Consider the following 18,779-nt stretch of genomic DNA (forward strand, 5'->3'; position numbering starts at 1 on the left):
AAAGCAAATTAACTCATATATCAGCTATTACCTTGCAAATAGGTCATTAATCTTGGTCCTATCATCAGATTTCCTTTCAAGTATATTGTAACTCACTTGGGTCTACACAGCCTTTATATAGCAGTCCCCCCTTATCTGAAGTTCCACTTTCTGCAATTTCAGTTACCTACCATCAACTGCAATCTGAAGATACTAAGTGGAAAATTCTAGAAATAAATAATACATACGTTTAAAATAAATTTTATTATAATGTATTGTTATAATTGTTCTATTTTATTATTAGTTATTGTTAATCTCTTGCTGAACTTAATTTATAAGTCAAACTTTATCAGGGACATAGATGTATAGGAAAAATATAGTATAGCTAGTGCTCAATACTATCTGGGGTTTCAGTCATCCATCGGGAGTCCTGGAACATATGCCCTGTGGATTAGGGGGCATTATTGTCCAGTCAGGGGAAGAGTCTATGGTACGAATGTCCCTTTACTCCCCAATCCCCCAGGGGCAGGCCTTTTCTCTGAATCTCACCTCTGTCCACCCTTGTCCCAGCAAAGGGGCCTTCTGTGCCTCCCTGGGTGAAAGTCAACTCTTATGCCTCTTTCAGAAGTAAGCACCTGTGTTAGTCAGCTTTTCGTTGCTGTTAACAAACATCTGAGAAAAGCAACTTAAAGGAGGGATGATTTATTTTGGCTCCTAGTTTCAGTCCAGGGTCAGCCGGCTCCATTGTTCTGGGCCTCAGGTGAGGCAGAACATCCTGAGGAGGAAGAAGGAACAGGGCATGAGGAAGAAGAGGAAAGCTGCACAGCTCATGGCAACTAGAAAACGGCAGGGGGGGTGGGGTGGGAGGGGGAGGAGCCATGAACAAGATATAGTTCCCAAAGTCACAACCCTAGGGATCTATTTTCTCCAGCCATGCCCCACCTGCCTACAGTTGGTACTTCCTCCCAATCCATTCTAATTTTTAATCCATCAAATCGATTAATCCACTGATGAGGGTAAAGGCCTCAAGATCCAATAACTTCCCCAAAGTTATTGTACATCTGGACATTTCAGTAGTGGGGACCAAATCTTCAGAACATAAGCTTTTGGGAGATATTCTAGATCCAAGCCATAACCTCTTTGCTCCTCTCAGCTTTCTAACCTGTTTCTGTCATGGGTAGTGGCTGACAAGCCTTGGAGCTTGACATCTATCCTGAATCCTGAGGAGTTTATTGTAACATTCACCTTCGAAAACCAGGTCTCTTCTGGAGAGAATGCCAATAGTCGCAGTTGATAAAATGTATTTTACTCCTGATCATCTTATTTAATTTTACACACACACACACACACACACACACACACACACACACATATATATATATATATCCCATACTTTTACTTTTTTTAAAAAAATATTTTTGAAAAAACCAAGGTGGCTTGCAGTGGTTGGTGGAGGAGCAGAACTTTCTTCGTAGAGAACAGAACATGATGAGAATGTGCCTGGAGGTCAAAGAGAAACAGAACCTCAGCTCAGCACCTGGGCAATGTTCCCAGGTGAGGCATTGCTCCTGAGCCCAGTCACCTGTACTGAGGCTATGATTCTTCTCATGTCGGTGTCACTCAAGAACGCAAGAAAGGATGACAGTCATGCTATCCTTGGATCTGTTCTTAGACAGGTTTGAATAATTCAAGCTTTAGCATTGTATGTCCAGTGACATTTACTCAGACACACAGGTGGCACATCACACTGAAGCATGCGTTATCCAAAATAGCAAGTAGGGCAGAATTCACTCATTAGTGAAAGCTAGACCACTGAGCAGGGTAAACTTCCACAGGAAAAGCAACAGGGGACACTCATGCCATCAGACCCTGGAAAGAGGAGAAGGGCTGGGCTGAATTTTGGGAAATGTGTGGGACTCATCATGGTGATGCCCTCTCTCTCAAATTCCATACCCACAAAGGAGGTGGACTAATACACTATGTGCTGGGGTTGTGACTCAGTGGTAGAGCGCTCACCTAGCATGTATGTGGCACTGGGTTGGAGCCTTAGCACCATATAAAAATAAAAAATAAAGACATCATGTCCTCTTAAAACTAAAAAATAAATATTAAAAAAGACTATAGCAATATGCCAATGATGTAAGGTGAACTGCAAAACTTAGATAAACTGCAGAACTTAGATAGACTTAAGTTAGTGGTGTGAGAGTCTACACCTGAGCATACACCCCAGGGCTCACTCAGTTATCAGCTGCACAAGCATCATCAAGCTAGGATTTAAAAACCCAGACCTTTGGGGGCCAGCAGGACTAACAGGACCCGGACCAAGAGACCTAGACCTCCATCATTGTTGTCCCCCCCTGCACCAGATTCCTCCAGCCCGGATAGGGTTCCAGTGACTCAGACTTAACACACGTCACAGGTGAGCATCTGGGACCCTTGGGTGTAGATTCAGTTAGGACTCATAATTAAGATGTGTGCCTGAAGTGTGATGAGCATTAATAAGATAGATTTGATTGAATCTAACTGTGCCTCAGACTGAGTCTGTAGAAACCGCTGGTGACAGGCTAGAGGTAGAGGAAGAAGGGAATGGTGAGACACTGTGGCCTGGGGACAGGGGATGAGTGTGGGGTAGGGGGAGAACAAAGAGGCCTCAAGCAGCTGAGAATGTGAAAGTGGTTCTTTTCCAAAGTTTAGACACATGTTCATGAGTTGAATCTTCCTTAATATTCTTCAAAAGATGCAAAGAAATTTTGGAACTGTTCAGGTTTGGGCAGGATGGGGACCTTAAAGAAAAATTTTGCTTGTAAGACTTAGTGATCTAAATGGGTGGATCACTGTGCTCCCTAGGCAGCTCCCGTCAAGATCACTGATGATTTTCCTGTTGCAAAATGCAATGGATGTTTTTGAGTCCATGCATGCTGCTTGTGATTTGTTGACCACTACCTCCATCCATCTATCTACTCACCTCCACCCCGTTATGCAGGCTGTGGCTGCAAGTAACACTAGGGCTTAGCTGATGCCTTCCAAACTCACTTTAATCCTAAACCTCTCAGGATTTAATCCATGGGTATCTCTCCAGCAACCTACTGTTGCAAACTGGGAATGAAAAGGCACCTGCATCATAGGATCTTTTCTTCAAGTACTGTTTAAACCAATGAAAGGGGTTTTGTTTGTTTGTTTTTGTCACATTCTCTCACTTATATCATGTTATTTTTTTAAAGTTAAAAAAGAAGAAGCTTTTCCGCGCTACCCAGGGAGGGATCCATTCGGCGTTGTTCTTGATTCCCGTCGTAACTTTAAAGGGAAACTGTCACAATGTCCGGAGCCCTTGATGTCCTGCAAATGAAGGAGGAGGATGTCCTCAAATTCCTTGCAGCAGGAACCCACTTAGGTGGCACCAACCTTGATTTCCAGATGGAACAGTATATCTACAAAAGGAAAAGCGATGGCATCCACATCATAAATCTGAAGAGGACCTGGGAGAAGCTTCTGCTGGCAGCTCGTGCCATTGTTGCTATTGAAAACCCTGCTGATGTCAGTGTCATATCCTCTAGGAATACTGGCCAGCGGGCTGTGCTGAAGTTTGCTGCTTCCACTGGAGCCACCCCTATTGCTGGCCGCTTCACTCCTGGAACCTTCACTAACCAGATCCAGGCAGCTTTCCGGGAGCCACGTCTTCTGGTGGTTACTGATCCCAGGGCTGACCACCAGCCTCTAACAGAAGCGTCCTATGTCAATCTGCCTACCATTGCTTTGTGTAACACAGACTCTCCTCTGCGCTATGTGGACATTGCCATTCCATGCAACAGCAAGGGAGCTCATTCTGTGGGTCTGATGTGGTTGGTGGATGCTGGCCCGAGAAGTTCTGCGCATGCGTGGCACCATTTCCGGTGAGCACCCATGGGAGGTTATGCCTGATCTGTACTTCTACAGAGATCCTGAAGAGATTGAAAAGGAAGAGCAGGCTGCTGCTGGAAAGGCTGTGACCAAGGAGGAATTTCAGGGTGAATGGACTGCTCCAGCTCCTGAGTTCACTGCTACTCAACCTGAGGTTGCAGACTGGTCTGAAGGTGTGCAGGTGCCCTCTGTGCCTATCCAGCAGTTCCCTACTGAAGACTGGAGTGCCCAGCCAGCCACTCACGACTGGTCTGCAGCTCCCACTGCTCAGGCCACTGAGTGGGTAGGAACCAAGTGGTCTTGAGTTGTTCTGCAGTCACACATTAATAAGCAAGATGGAAATAAGGAGAATAAGCACCAATTTCTAAAAAAAAAAAAAAAAGAAGAAGAAAATATACCTGTCTGGAACAGTGAAATAATCATTGCTTTGAACTATGTAACCCTGGACAGTGAGACACCACTACTGGGAATCTTTCAGTGTGAAAGTGCTAAGGGAAATGTGGATTTTCAGATGCATCATGGTTCAACACTCATGCAGGTTCGTGATAATATTAGATAATGAAAATAAAGAATCACAGCAGTTTATAGCTTTCTTTCTTTCTTCTTTGTTTAATGAACCCAAATTTATGAGTCTCTAAGACACCCTGACTGTCCAATATTGAGTTTAGCTAAGTCCAGAGGCCTTCTAGGTTCACCTAACGTTCTCTGTTTGTACATTATATTTGAGTGCGTTACACTAATATAATAACGGGTATATGTTTTTATGCAGTATGACTTTGAGGATTCCATCTACTTGCCTACTTACAGGCCTACTTTTTACATGACACCTTTCTCAATATTGAATCAGCAATAACTGAGTAGTCTATAGCTAGCTCCTCATTGAGTAATAGTCCAGTAAAGTGTCCCATAGACTATACTCACAACACTGATTTAGGACCCTCCTAGAACTCTTCCATTGTTCATTTGAAGATTTCCATACAAGACTTAATCTGCACATGAATATTCCCATTCATCAGACAACAGTACTTTTGTGGAGAAAAATCAAGCCCCAGCATTTTAGCTCTCCTATCCAAGTCTGATGTAGAGATAGGAATAAGGAATTAAAAACAAATGGTGATAATTTCCTTGTATTTGAACTTGGTTTACGTTTCCAAAATTCTGTATGCATATTGGCTTTCTCAGACTACAAGGATATGAGACATCTCAGAGAGAAAGAAGTATAATTGATTATTTCCATCTGTGGTATATGTACCTAGCATAATTTGTTTTTGTAGTGTTTTCTACCACAACATAACTTCTGGGTCATTTCAGCATTTCTTTGTGCCATGTTGATCACAAATAAAAGACATTTTCTATGGCTTCTCAGTTGCCTTGCCTGCATGCAACTGTCTTCATCTTCACAACCGTTTCTCATTCCTTATTTTGATTAGCCATGTATAATTGCTAATTTACATACCATGTACCGACATGTCTAAAAATAAAAATCAGAATATCTAAACTTCTTATTTCTCTCTCAAATGTTGGTCATTATTAATATTAGACTTTTTAAAAACCTTGTAACATATGTAATTGAATATTAATCATCAAAATCAATCTTTTAAAAAGAATTTGCCAAATAACAGAATCGTTAAATATTGTCCATGCAGAGATTTTTCCCCATGTAAATAAACTGGGTCTTGAAATATATCCTATTCACAACTTCAATCCTCTGAAACTAGAAATTCCTATATTGAAGATTAAATCAACACAATGCAATTTCATAGAAAGGAAGTTTTGTTTTCATATATCCACTCTTTATGTTTTCATCCAAATTATCATGTGCTGTGAATTTTATGCTGCTACAGACTTCAAACAGTTTAGATTTCATTTAAAATTATTTCACCACTATCATAATGGTAACTGGATGAAAATATCCCAAAATATTGGGAATCTTTTTTTTTTCATTTGACACTTTAAAATTCTTTCACAAGATAGTTACTGAATGCCTGCTATGTCTTTGACCCTGTGCTGTGCTTTATGATATTTCACATTGATCTAGCATATATACTAAAATTAATAAATCTTTATCATCAGGTTTGAAAAGAGTGAACATTAAGATAGTAATAATAACTTTGAAGTGGAGATTTTGGTTAGTGTCCATCAGGGACACTAGTGTGGCTAATACATCAAAAACCAACGTAGAGTGATGGAAGACGAAACCAAAAAAGAGGGTGAGAAAGTCATGTACAGACTTTAACCATTTTAGTACTTTGGATTGTTAAGGGAAAATATTGTAAGGATTCAAATAGAGAAGGACATGATACCACTCTGGTTTTCAGTGGCTCATTTGGGTTGCACACTGATGAAAAGACCACAGGTGAGGAAGGACTTCAGCAAGGTGACTCGTGGACACTTTTGGTAAAATCCAAGTGAGGTGTTGCAGTAGGTGGGCAGGACTACAGCATTATGGCAGCAGTTTGGGACTTCTTCTGTATAAACGATATAAACCATATAAGGGATATGGTTTCAAAGTACCTGGTTTCTAAGTGCGATTTACAAGCACAATTATATGATATTGAAAAAAAAAATTTCAATCTCGCCCAGTTTCAGGATCCTCACCCATAACTGGAGTTTATGTATATAATTATAAGATAGTAATTGAAGTCTAGGATTCAATACATAGTGTAGAATAAAAGTTGAAGAAATCACTAACTTCGTTTAATATTGATTGTGAACAGAAGACTGGGTGAAATGGTTGGGAAAATGGAATATGGAAAATATACTAAAACCCAGTGTATTTTAAACTTTTAAAAGGGCATATTTATTGTATGTGATTTATATTTCAGTACTAAAAACAAAACAAAAGGAATCAGGGGTAGTATTCTGAATACATATTTTTCTAAAATCTTTTAGAGACATCATTTCACATACTAAAAAAATAAAATAAAACGAAAAGAAAATGAAGAATGGAATACAAATAGAAACAAATTACCCTATTTTAAACAAATAGCATAACCACATCACCCAGAAGCAGGGACGAGAGATCAACTTACATAACTGTGGAATACAGCTTTTTAACCATCTTCTTCTAGGCGAATGCCAAATAGAACTGTGTTTATGAGCTTTCTATTACTATAATGAAATTCCTAAGAGAGTCAAATTATAAGGAGGAGAGACTCATTCTGGCTCATGGCTTTAGAAGTTTGAGTCCATGGCGTCCTGGCTCCTCTCATTTTGGGCCTATGAGAAGATAGCACATCATGTTGGGAAGAGCAGGCTAGAGCATGCTGCTCACCTCGCCTCAGCAGGAAGGTAAAGAGAGAGAAAGAGATTGCCATCCCTTGATACTCTTTAAATTATCCCACCAATGACATAACATTTCCTATGAGGACCCACTTCATAAAGTTTTCTACAACCTTCCAATCACACTAAGCTAAGGACCAAGGCTTTAACACATGGGCCTTTCGGTAACATTCAATAACTACACTATAGCAAACTGTAAATAAATGGTGTGCTTAAATAAGTACATTTGTTACTCTTATGATTCAATAATTTTGAAACTACTTTTTGCCGCAGTCTGGCTGGGCACAAAATCACGAGCCACAACACACCTTGTAGATTCACACAGCAACTCTTTATTCCCGAACTCACACCGGCACTCTACAAACACGTTCTGGGCAAAATCCACCGGCACTCTACATCCCAAATACTCTCTCAATCCCGCAAGAACTCAACGGGAACTCAAGGCGCCTGAGGCAGCAGGATACGCCCTATTCCCAGCAGGAATCACCTTAAACCTGGAACTGCCCTAAACCCAGATTGCCCTAAACCCTGATCCGCCCTAAACCCTGATCCACCCTAAACCCTGATCCGCCCTGGTCCTTGAGCAAGGTCACCTTTCATGCAAAGTCACTGCAAATGACCTGGGTCCACAATGGAGAGTCCTTCCTCTAAGCAACATGGGGTAGGCTGACAAGGAAATTGCCATATGGAAATTGCCATATGGCTCTCAGCAACTTTTATGTATATATTAGGATTAAAAAATAAATAAATCATTTGCTCATTAACTGATTGGTTATTGGTATTTATCCAAAAGGACTCAAATTAGCATGCTACAATGAATGATATATGCATATCAATGTTTATAGTAGTGAAATTCACAATAGCCAAGTAATGGAACCAACCTTGGTGTCCATTCAAATGGATACAGGACAGATTTATGAATCTGAATCTACAGAGATAATTGAAGTGAACAATCTATGTTTTTTAAAAATTAAATAATTAAAATGAATTCAACTTTACCCCCTAAATTATAAGTTAAGATCAAGAAAAGGGAGAACAAGATCCTTGTCTGAGGTGACTTTGGGGTTGAGGGAGCTAAAATGCTATGAGTAGGCCCTTGGGTAGACATATAGAGTGTGGAGGCCCAGTATGAACTGAAGGTGCACCCAATGAACATCAGTTCCCAGCCAACTTGTTCTTGTCTTTCCTTCTGGGAATCTGAAAAATTCAGAGGCAGCTATTACACTGCTATGGCCAGTCACACGCAGGTGGATTCTCATCAAGAGCTTCTCCTCAGAGATCAGGAGGAAACTCTTCACTAGAGAAAGCACGTGACTCTTTATTTTCCCTGTGGAGCACAGCCATCTTGTGAAAGTGAGGTAGCAAACATGAGGGAAATTATAAGACACATTGTCAGACTACACCTTAAGACAGGAGCATCCTGGATCCCAAATCAGTGAAATATTCAAGCAACTGTTCGTTAGCATTTCTTTTACTTGTAGTCAAAATCACTCTGTTTTAGAAAAGCTGCCAATCAGGGAAGATGTGGACTTATCATCAAATCACCAGAGAATAGGTGGAGGTATAGAAAATTCCATGGAACAGGAAAAAAATTACAAAATAGAGAAGTGCTGTCTGGTAGCAAATGAATAACTTGTATACAGTTTAGTTATTTTGTATTGTTGCCATTTCATAATTGGGAATACTATTGTTTATGGTGAAATTGGCTAAATCATACATAATTTTCATTATATTGCTTTAGGTAATATCGGATTTTTCTCATCTAATTCACACAAATTGGATATGAGTTTTCAAATTGCATGAAAGTTATTTTTGTCCTCCAATTGGCATAAACAAATAGAAGTATACGAAGAACTGAAATAAAAAAAAACAATTAAGGTATCATACTTAAATACTTGTGAAGAGATAGAGTAAAAAAGCAAAATTTCAGAGTACTGCTAAGTTTCTATGAAAAGTTTAAAATCCCACATTAATGCTTAGAATTGTAATGAATGAATAAAAGACATCCGTCACAACAGTATTAGTGACAATAAATAGAAATAGAACCACCATGGTAGATCAAAACAACACTGAGATCTCACCTCACCCCAGTTAGAATGACAACCATCAAGGGTAAAATATCAATAGATGTTGGTGAGGATGTGGGGAGAAAGGAACACATGTGGACTGAAAATTCCACTATGGAAAGTTTCCTGAAGATTCCATAAAAGTTTAGGAATGGAGCTGCCCAGTTATTTCATTCTCAGTATGTATCCAAAAGAACTAAAATTAGAAAACTATAATAATACATCCATTCCAATGTTTATAGTAGTGCAATTCACAACAGCCAAGTAATGAAACAAGACTGGATGTCCATAAACAGATGAATGGATAAGGAGTATGTGGTATATAGACATAATGGAGTTCTACTCAGCTACAAAGAAGAATGAACTGTTAATGTTAACTGTTACTGGATGAAACAGGAGTACAGCAACTTAAGTGAAATAAACCAGACTCAGAAAGTCAGGGGTCAAATATTTTCTCTCATATTCAAAAGCTAGTAAGAAAGGAATTAAAAAAAAAAGGAGAACTCAGAAAAATAGAAAAGAGATCAGTACAATAGAGGTAAGGGATCAAGGAGGAAGGAGTAGGGAATAGAAAGGATAAGAATTGGGGGAGAAGATGGATCAAATTATGCCATATGCATGTATAAATATATCACAATGAATCCCACTTTAATGCACCAATGAAAACTAATAAATGGAAGAAACTAATAAGGGGATCAGGTGGAGGGAGGACGAGAGGAAAAAGGTAAGTTCTGGGGAATGAAATGGACTAAATTGTATTATATGCATATATAAATATGGCATAATGAACCCTATTGTTGTGTTAATTATAATGCACTAATAAAAATGCCAGGAACTCAGAGAGGAGAGAAAATTAAAATTTTAGAAGTTTTTAAAAAATTGTAAGTTAATCATTGGTCTAATATACATTTACATCCTCATAACATTATACCAACTTTTCATGATTGGATAAAATGACCCGTATGCTTGAGCACTTGAAAACTACCAATGATAACACTCTACCTACCCTGACAATTTCTATTTCTTCAAGTGAAAAAATTATATTTAAAACTTAATATGTTACGCAACATTACCCACTTGTTAATTGCCTGCACATATAAACATGGCAAGAATATTTGTGTACGAGGTTGGGAACTTTAAGCTCCTTTCTTCTTAGGGACCAACCCTGACTATCCTCTGTTTAATACTCAAGCAGGATATTTATCTGACTGATCACAGGGAGTTTTGGGCACTGTTTCATTGTCTTAAAAGGGATGAAGTAGAAAAGGTTAGATAGAAAGTTCTGAACCTAATCTATGCTGGAGTCCTGTACTATTTAATTCTATCCTATTCTTTTCTTAGACCTTAACCTTAGTCTGCAAATATCTTGCAAGTTCTCAGAAAAAATAATTTGGTATAAATCTAGGATACATATTATAAGATACAAATTTCTAATATTCAGGTATGCTATTATTTTACTATTAGGCCAACATCGTTTTAATCATCAATACTTTTTTGTATAAAAAAATCATTTTTTAAAATAAATGCTGTTTCTATTCATAATTCTTGTAATAATAATATCTTAATGCTCATGTTTTCTGTAAAGAATTTGAGGTGACTTTGAGGTAAATATTTAAATTATACCAACAAAATAGCAATGGAAAATGATTGTGCAATTAATCCAGGCTTTTATTAGTAAATGTTTAAGCACTTCATTCTTTTCTTGAGTTTCTGAAACATCCTAATGAAATTTTCCACAATTAGATTCCTTATTTTCCAAAATTCTTAGTTATACAAAATCATTTCTCCTTATATAAATTCCAAGTAAATAAACATTTTTACATCCAAAATGAATGTACTATAAAACTGTCATTTAAAAAATATTCTGTTTAGAATCATTCTTGACTATAGATTCCAGAGGTAATTTATATAAACTAGGACATTTCAGAAAACGTTATTTAATAAAAGGGAGTTTAAATTTGCTTAAGTCCTCAAAATAGGATACCAAATTGGATAAATATTTCATTATTACCTGTGAGTATGTATTCAGATATGTATAGTTTTCATAGTCTCAGCATAGAATATTTGTTTAGAATATGAGGGTTTATGATTATTTTTAATATTTCCACTTTCTCTATATTGTATTCTCCACTCATTGAGTTCCTTGTTTGTTTTAATAGCACTGTGTGTTTTAATATGGAATAGAGACAAGGCATGGGGGGAGAGAATAAAGAACAAGAGAATAAAGAGAAACTGTAAAATTTAAGATAAAGAAAGCATGAATGCTAAAAATAATCACAAACATTTTGTTGATTTCCCCTACTGACTTAAACCCTCCCCATAAGTCCATATTAGATATTATGAACTGATCAAATGTTTGTAAGTAACAATCTGTAGTTTATGTTTACTGTGCCCTTCCACAGTATCTCTGCTTTTTGGAGCATACACCTTCAAGTGGCAAAGAGGAAGTGTTATATTGACCCTGAGAATACCAAGCAGTCAGAAGAAATAAGCCCATCTCAGACAACCTAGATCAGTTGCTCGGAATCAGCATGGTGCAGTTTGCATCCATGCTTAGAACTAGGATGCCTTCCTTCTCTTTCCTGTTCTCACAGACAGGGCAGAAATCATCCTAATAGCCAAAGGGCACAAAACCCAGATGAAAGAATATTTTATGAGATTTGTCAGTTTGATGATGTATGTATGTGGGACAAATAAATTGAAAAGACCAAGACTAAGCTCTGAAAAGAAGAAACAATACATGGAGGGAGATTTGTTCATTGTGCATAGGACCAGTTCTACCCCAGAGCATCTGGGCACTTTTTCAGTGATATATTTAAAAAGTACAGTGAAGACATGCCATATGCACTTTAATTCCAAAATCTGAAAGACTTGCAGACACAGAACTCTGGACTATCTGTGGTCCAGACTGGGGCATTTTTAAATGCTCAGAAAATAAAAGGATAATATTGGTGACCATTTGGGGATGACTTGACTATAAGTACATTTTAAATTTGCACTGCAGATTTTATTCTTTGAAGAAAAAATTTAAAACAAATAATATTAAATTGATGACACTTTCTACATTCTCATATAATTATTTAAAAATGCAGATTTAACAGAAATATTCAAGAAATAGCTGTTATTTTGGCTCTGTCTGCTTTGTACAATCAGGGAATTACTGAAATTTATGATAATGCCAACAAAATAAATATTAAAAATAAATTTCACAAATGTCAATAAAGACATATTCCACATTGCTCATTTCACACTAAATGTTTTCTTTAAATTTACACATCTTTAAAAATTTTACTTGTTTTGTTATAAAAGTTAAAGAATCCAAAATAAATAAGAAAAATAAAAATTGCTAATTATTCCATAGTTTAAATTCAACTCAGATGCTTATTATTTTGTATCTTTATATAGTCAATTGCATACAAAAATAACTTTTAAAAAATCAAGAATCTAGGCTGGGTGGCGTATGCCTGTAATCTCAGCAGCTCAGCAGGAGAATGGCAATTTGGAGGCCAGCCCGGGCAATTTAGCAGAAATCTTAATGGAAAGTCTCAAAGATTTCTGCTGAATATGTATTTTAAAACAATTATATAAGTATGTAAAAAGTGTCATTAACTTTATTTTGAGACTCCCTTTTCAAAATGGTCTCAACATAAAAAAAATAGAAAGGTCTAGGGATGTTGCTTAGTGGTGGAGCACTGAGCTGGGTTCAACCCCACTACCAAAATAAAATAAAATAATATAAAATAAAATAAAGGAAAGAGCTTTTAGAAATATTTGTCCAAGTTTACATTAAATACATGATTTGACTTATTTATATAAATACTATTTATAGAATCTAATAATAAAGGAATATTTATTGTCTTTATCTTTCAAAATTTCATGTGATATAGTAACCTTTGAGTTTGCTCTTCAAATGTTGAACTTGGGGTTCTCATTCATGTTGTCCTAGAAGGGAGGCCCCAAACACTTAGCAATCTTTATGTTTTCAGATCCCATAGAGTGAGAGCATAATTATACATATCTGGGTTTCTAATATTAGCATACATTTTAATTGAAATGACTTAACTTTTGGATTTTTTTAGGAAGAATAGAAGATTTTCTCACATTTCTTAGCTGACCTATATTAATCTCCCATGTCTCTTAGAAACAATTCAGTTTTCGTTAGAAAATACTGCAAAATGTGTATATCCCATGTAATATTGTGTGTTAAAGAAAACAATGGGAGCATTTGCTATAATTTTCATGTTTCTGTATACTGAGACATATGGGACATAGGCCATTGTGATAACAAATAATATAAAAATTATTAATGCTAATAAAATTCTCATAAAATAACAAACACATACTAATAACCAAATGAACTATTAAGTCAAGCTTGTTTTAATGGATACATAGCTTTTGCATTTTGGAAAGAAAAGGAGGAAAATGACAGTAGTAGTCTGAAAGAGGAAATATCTAAATTTTGGACATAGTATATCAGATTTTCCTAGGAAATAAAAAGCAAAATTCTGTCCTTATAAAATATTCCTTTCATCTCTACCCAGTGTTTAGTTTGAGGTCACTTAACGATAGTGAAACAAATACTCTTTTAAAACATTATGCATCTGGCTAGTATAAATCAGGGAAGCATTTCTAACTAGTGGTCCCTCATTGTTATCTGTGGCTCCAACCTACTAGAATTTAGGTACCATTTATTTTTATACATGTTACAGATTTTAATATTTATTTGCCAGCAAATTGATTTTGAAGCATAGCTTTTCTAAGAAGTGAATCAATTCAAAATACCACTTACCTGCTCATCCTTCCTTTAACTAGACACATGCTTTCCAAAAAATATAATCTTTGATATAAGTAGAAATTGCTTTTAAATAATACTCAATTTTGGAGGAAGATAAAAGTACAAAAATATGGATTATCAATCAAAACCCAACCTTGACTATTTGTAGACCATTAATAAATGATAAAAGAATCATTCCTAGCACTGAGCTTGGTTTAAATCATTTTCACTCTTTTATCACCATCTGGTGGAAATTAAAAAAAAAAATCTTAGCAACTGTAAAACAATTGGTTAACACAGTGTGTTACTCTTAAGTGTGTAGTTCATGTGTGTGATTGCTGTATTGCCCCAAATTATCAATACAGTGTGTTAAAAGTGTATTTAAAATAAACAGTCAAATTGCAGTATGATTAGAACCAAAGCATGATGAAATATATTTGTAGGAATCATTGGCAATCTATTGTTTTTATAGGCAGCATCTTTTTGCAAAGGGTTTTAAAGATTCTCCAAATTAATAAAAAAAGCAGGTTACAGTTATTCATTAGAATGAAACTATCATAGACAACTGTGAGTGCTGCACATGTGTATAACTGTGTAACCACCTTGTACACAGCAGCAGTTATAATTTGAAGAAATTTTTGAGGAAACTACTTTTCTTCTATTCCACTGGTCTTCACTTCTGTTTTTATGCCAATACCACAGCAAACATAACAGTTTGGTAATATTTCTCATCGTTTCCCCAATTTTACTGTCTTCGGTATATGTTTTAAAAAGACAAAAAATTCTGTAATGCAAAGGTGTACTGGGAATATTGTTATAAGCATTAGTTATTTCACTTTCCCTTAATGTGGCAGTTACACAACTTTAATTTTTCACTGATATCAAGTTTGTTAGATGTGTGTACAATTTTAGAAAGTAAATTCTCAACCATATAACATGCATGATCATTAGTTTAGTAAAATTGTGATTTCTAGTCATTCTCATATTGGGTTTAAAAAAAAATGTTGAATATTGCCAGGCGCAGTGGTGCATGCCTGTAATCCCAGTAGTCTGGGAAGCAAATTCAAACTCAGCCTCAGCAAATTATCGAGGCCCTAAGCAATTTAGCAAGACTGTCTCAAAAGGAAAAAAAAAAAAAAGATGGGGGTGGGGGGAGACTGGGGATATGGCTCAATGGTTAAGTGCCCTTGGATTCAATCACTGGTACCAAAACATTAAAGAATGAAAAAAAGAAAAAGATCTATCCAAAATTGACTCTTTAGTTCCTTTCATTTCCCCCTTTGCTTAAATTGCCTTTTCTTAAGCTGTTTTTTCTTTCTGAAATGCTTATTTGTTGCTTGTCAAAATCTTATCTGTATTCATAGTTACATTTCAAATACAACCTCTATAAGGAACAATTTTTGATTCCTATCCATAACCACCAGTTGAATTAAATGGTAGAAATCTCGGCTTCAGGACCTGCCTATGGGGAACACTGTGTTCTACAATGGAGCTGAGTGGAAACAACCCTTGTATTCATATAGCAGTGCAATGAAAGGAATCAGAAAACACAGAGACACAACTTAACAGGAGCAAGGCTTAATGATACTGTGTAAGATAATGCTGGGTCTAAATTAAAGCAGTAGCAATCTTTTAAATGATGTGAATCCAAAGGAAAAACACAGTTCTTCATAATTTCAATATAATTAAATCCAATAAGATATTTTTATTTGAAGTCATTAAGTAACATTCTTCCACATAAGACAAATAAATAGTTATAAACTATTTATAAACAAAGGTACTTAGAAATCAAATATCACTGGCTAAAAATCATTCTGCAAAAGATTTGCACTGAAAAAAAATCTTAATTTGTAGTTTAGTATCGCCCTCTGCTGTTAGCAAACAGTAATGAAAATCATTTAAATATGATTGTAGATAATACAATTTATTCATTTTAAGTAATCCATTCAAACTTTTACATAATCTCTCTCTATTTTAGAGTTGTGTATGAGATTTTATCTAAGAAAGCAATTTGTTTTATTTTATTTAAATATATAAAAACAATAACTGTTAAACACTGAATGTATGGCAAATAGTCTTGGTGAATTTATTATCCAAAATCTTTATCTACATCATATAGCTATTCCAGATAATCATTATATATGAGCAAATACATAAGGCATTATCTGTGTTGCTACAAACAATAAAAATTTACACCGAAATGCTAAATTTCCTCCTTGTTACAAAATTGAAATTTAAAGAAAAAATACTTCAAATTTCATAGATTTCCAGAACAGGAAAAACTATATCTAAATACACAATTTTTCAATAGCTGCATTTAAAAAGTGATAGGTCTAAACACAGTTTTAAACACAAATTCATAGTGATAAATAAGAACAAAAGCTGTATCATAAAAAATAGAAATGAAACATTATATTATTACTAACATTTTGTTTCCAAGATAAAAACAGAGCATAGGCACTCAAAGGAATGTATTTTTTCATGTGTATTAAAAATATTTACTGCTTTTCTAAGTTGTTTACTATTTATGCTAGTAGTACAGAGCTACTACTTGCTGTTCCCTGCCACTTATGACAATCAAGAAAAAGAATCTTAAGATTAAAATATTAAGTACTGTTATCAAAAGTAAGAGAGAAAGTAAAGGTTGAATTAATTCAGATAAATCTAGAGAAAAAAGTATGAAGTAATTTGTGATTCAATTAAATCAATTTAGCAATAAGATGAATACATTATTATGGAAATATCATTTAGCAATTTGTACAGCACAAGCTTAAACTTTAATGGTTTGCTTCCATTTTTCTTTATTCTACCCTTTTTCCCATATATAATTAATCTTTATAATTTGCTTCGCTTCACACAATATAAATGAATGTCTTCATTGCGCAGACCATGAAGCAACTGCTTATGACCAAGAATAGATTCTGTGTGATTCTGCTCTAAAGCTTTGATTAAGAATCTTACTTCTTTGCACTTGTGTTACTCAGCTTCCAGAGCTTTTAAGTCTTTCTACTTGTAGATACAGGAAAAAGCAAGAGAGAGCCTGTGGCTGGTCAAATGATTTGATTTGATTACTTTTTGGTATCAGGGATTGAACCCAAGGGCACTGACTCACTGAGCCACATCTCCAGCTCTTTTTATATTTATAGACAGGGTCTTACTAAGCTGCTGAGGCTGGCTTGGAGCTTGCGATTCTCCTTCCTCAGCCTCCTGAGCTACTGGGAATACAGGCATGCACTATCATATTAGGTTGGTCAGATCATTTTAGCACTATGCTTAGAAGTGTTGTGTTAGAGTTTGGAAATGAGATGCATCCCTAAAACTCATGTGCGAGGCAATGCAGGAATGTTCAGAGTTGATATGATTAGATTAAGAGAGTTGTAACCTAGTTGGCCAGTTATTCCACTTGATGGACTAATAATTTGAAAGGACTACTGTATTGAGTGGTGATTATTAGGAGCTAGGGTGTGGCCAGAGGAAGTAGGAGTGCCTTTGGGTTTATATTTTGCCCCTGATGAGAGGAGTTGAATGCTCTCTCTGCTACCTGGCTATGGTGAACTGAGGAGCTTCCCTCCACCATGTCCTTCCACCATGATGCATCTCCTTATGCCCAGAGCTATGGAGTTGGCCGACCATGAACTGAACCTCAGAAACCATGAGCCAAAATAAACGTTTCCTCTTTTCAGTTGTTCTGTAAGGTTTTTTTTTTGGTGACAGAAATGAAAATAAAGTATGGTTTATATGATTTCACTACATTACATTGGATATTGGTAAAAACTAGAAGTCACTATCAACTTCTTTTCATCATTGCTTTGACTCTATCCAGTTTGTTTTTAAATAGCTATGACATTGATGTTTTATATTTTCTTCAATCAAGAGAATGTTACAAGTTTTCTTCTGATAAAATATGCCATGTTTCCATTTTGCCTCAAGTTGAAAGAAAATATAATTCAATGAGGTTCTTTCCAGGATAGAAAAGCACATAGAAAGGTTGGCCTTTGCCATGAAGATGAATGAGGAGGAGGAAGAAAATGACAGAACAGAGGTTAGGAAGGTCATGGAGATCTCCTCCCTTACCCTACCCCTCCACACCCCCTTCAGCCCACGGTATAACTTTGAAGATGGTTATTGTATATTTCAAATAAGTGCAAATAACATGAGACCATGGGATAAACAAGGAACACTGTTCTCCAAGTGTGATCTGGAAGACATCATAAATCTTCAAGAGAATCCTTGGGTTTAATTATGGAGTCTGAGGTGAGCTGATGGTGTACCTGTGGCTGTGGGAGGCTGACAGACACTTGAGCCTAAATCACCACTCATCCCTGAACACCACCTGTGTTTTTCAAGAGATACTTGTTCTCTGGGGCTCTTGTGATTTATAGATCTTTGAAATTGACCTTGAGTTTTTCAGTGCCAAATTTTTAATTCTGGCACATGTATTTTCATTATCTTGCAAAGAAACCTCCTAGTATGACTGTCCTTGAACTTAGCCAGACACCTACATTTTTCTTATCTAGATACATATTTAAATAAAATTATCAAATTAATATTTGTGATGGTTATAAATTTGATATTATAAAATCATTTTGTGAATATAAACATTCTTATATTCTGGTATTTGGCATTGTATTTACATTTACTCCTGTCACTTAAAAATTACTTGTTAAACCATTTTAACTGCTTTCATTTGTACTCATGCATTCTAAGTTCTTTTTTTCTGGCTATTTGTCTAATCATAGAAAAATTTTTGTATATTAGTATTTTATGTTTAAGTTACTAAA

General features: G+C 35.9%; 1 pseudogene; it reads left to right on the forward strand.

The window, feature by feature from the left end:
- Nucleotides 1–3,223: 3,223 nt before the first annotated feature.
- On the forward strand, nucleotides 3,224–4,195 carry LOC114087396 (small ribosomal subunit protein uS2-like; annotated as a pseudogene).
- Nucleotides 4,196–18,779: the final 14,584 nt, after the last annotated feature.

This window comes from Marmota flaviventris, chromosome 4 (assembly GCF_047511675.1).
Source record: "Marmota flaviventris isolate mMarFla1 chromosome 4, mMarFla1.hap1, whole genome shotgun sequence".
In the NCBI taxonomy this organism is placed as follows: domain Eukaryota; kingdom Metazoa; phylum Chordata; class Mammalia; order Rodentia; family Sciuridae; genus Marmota; species Marmota flaviventris.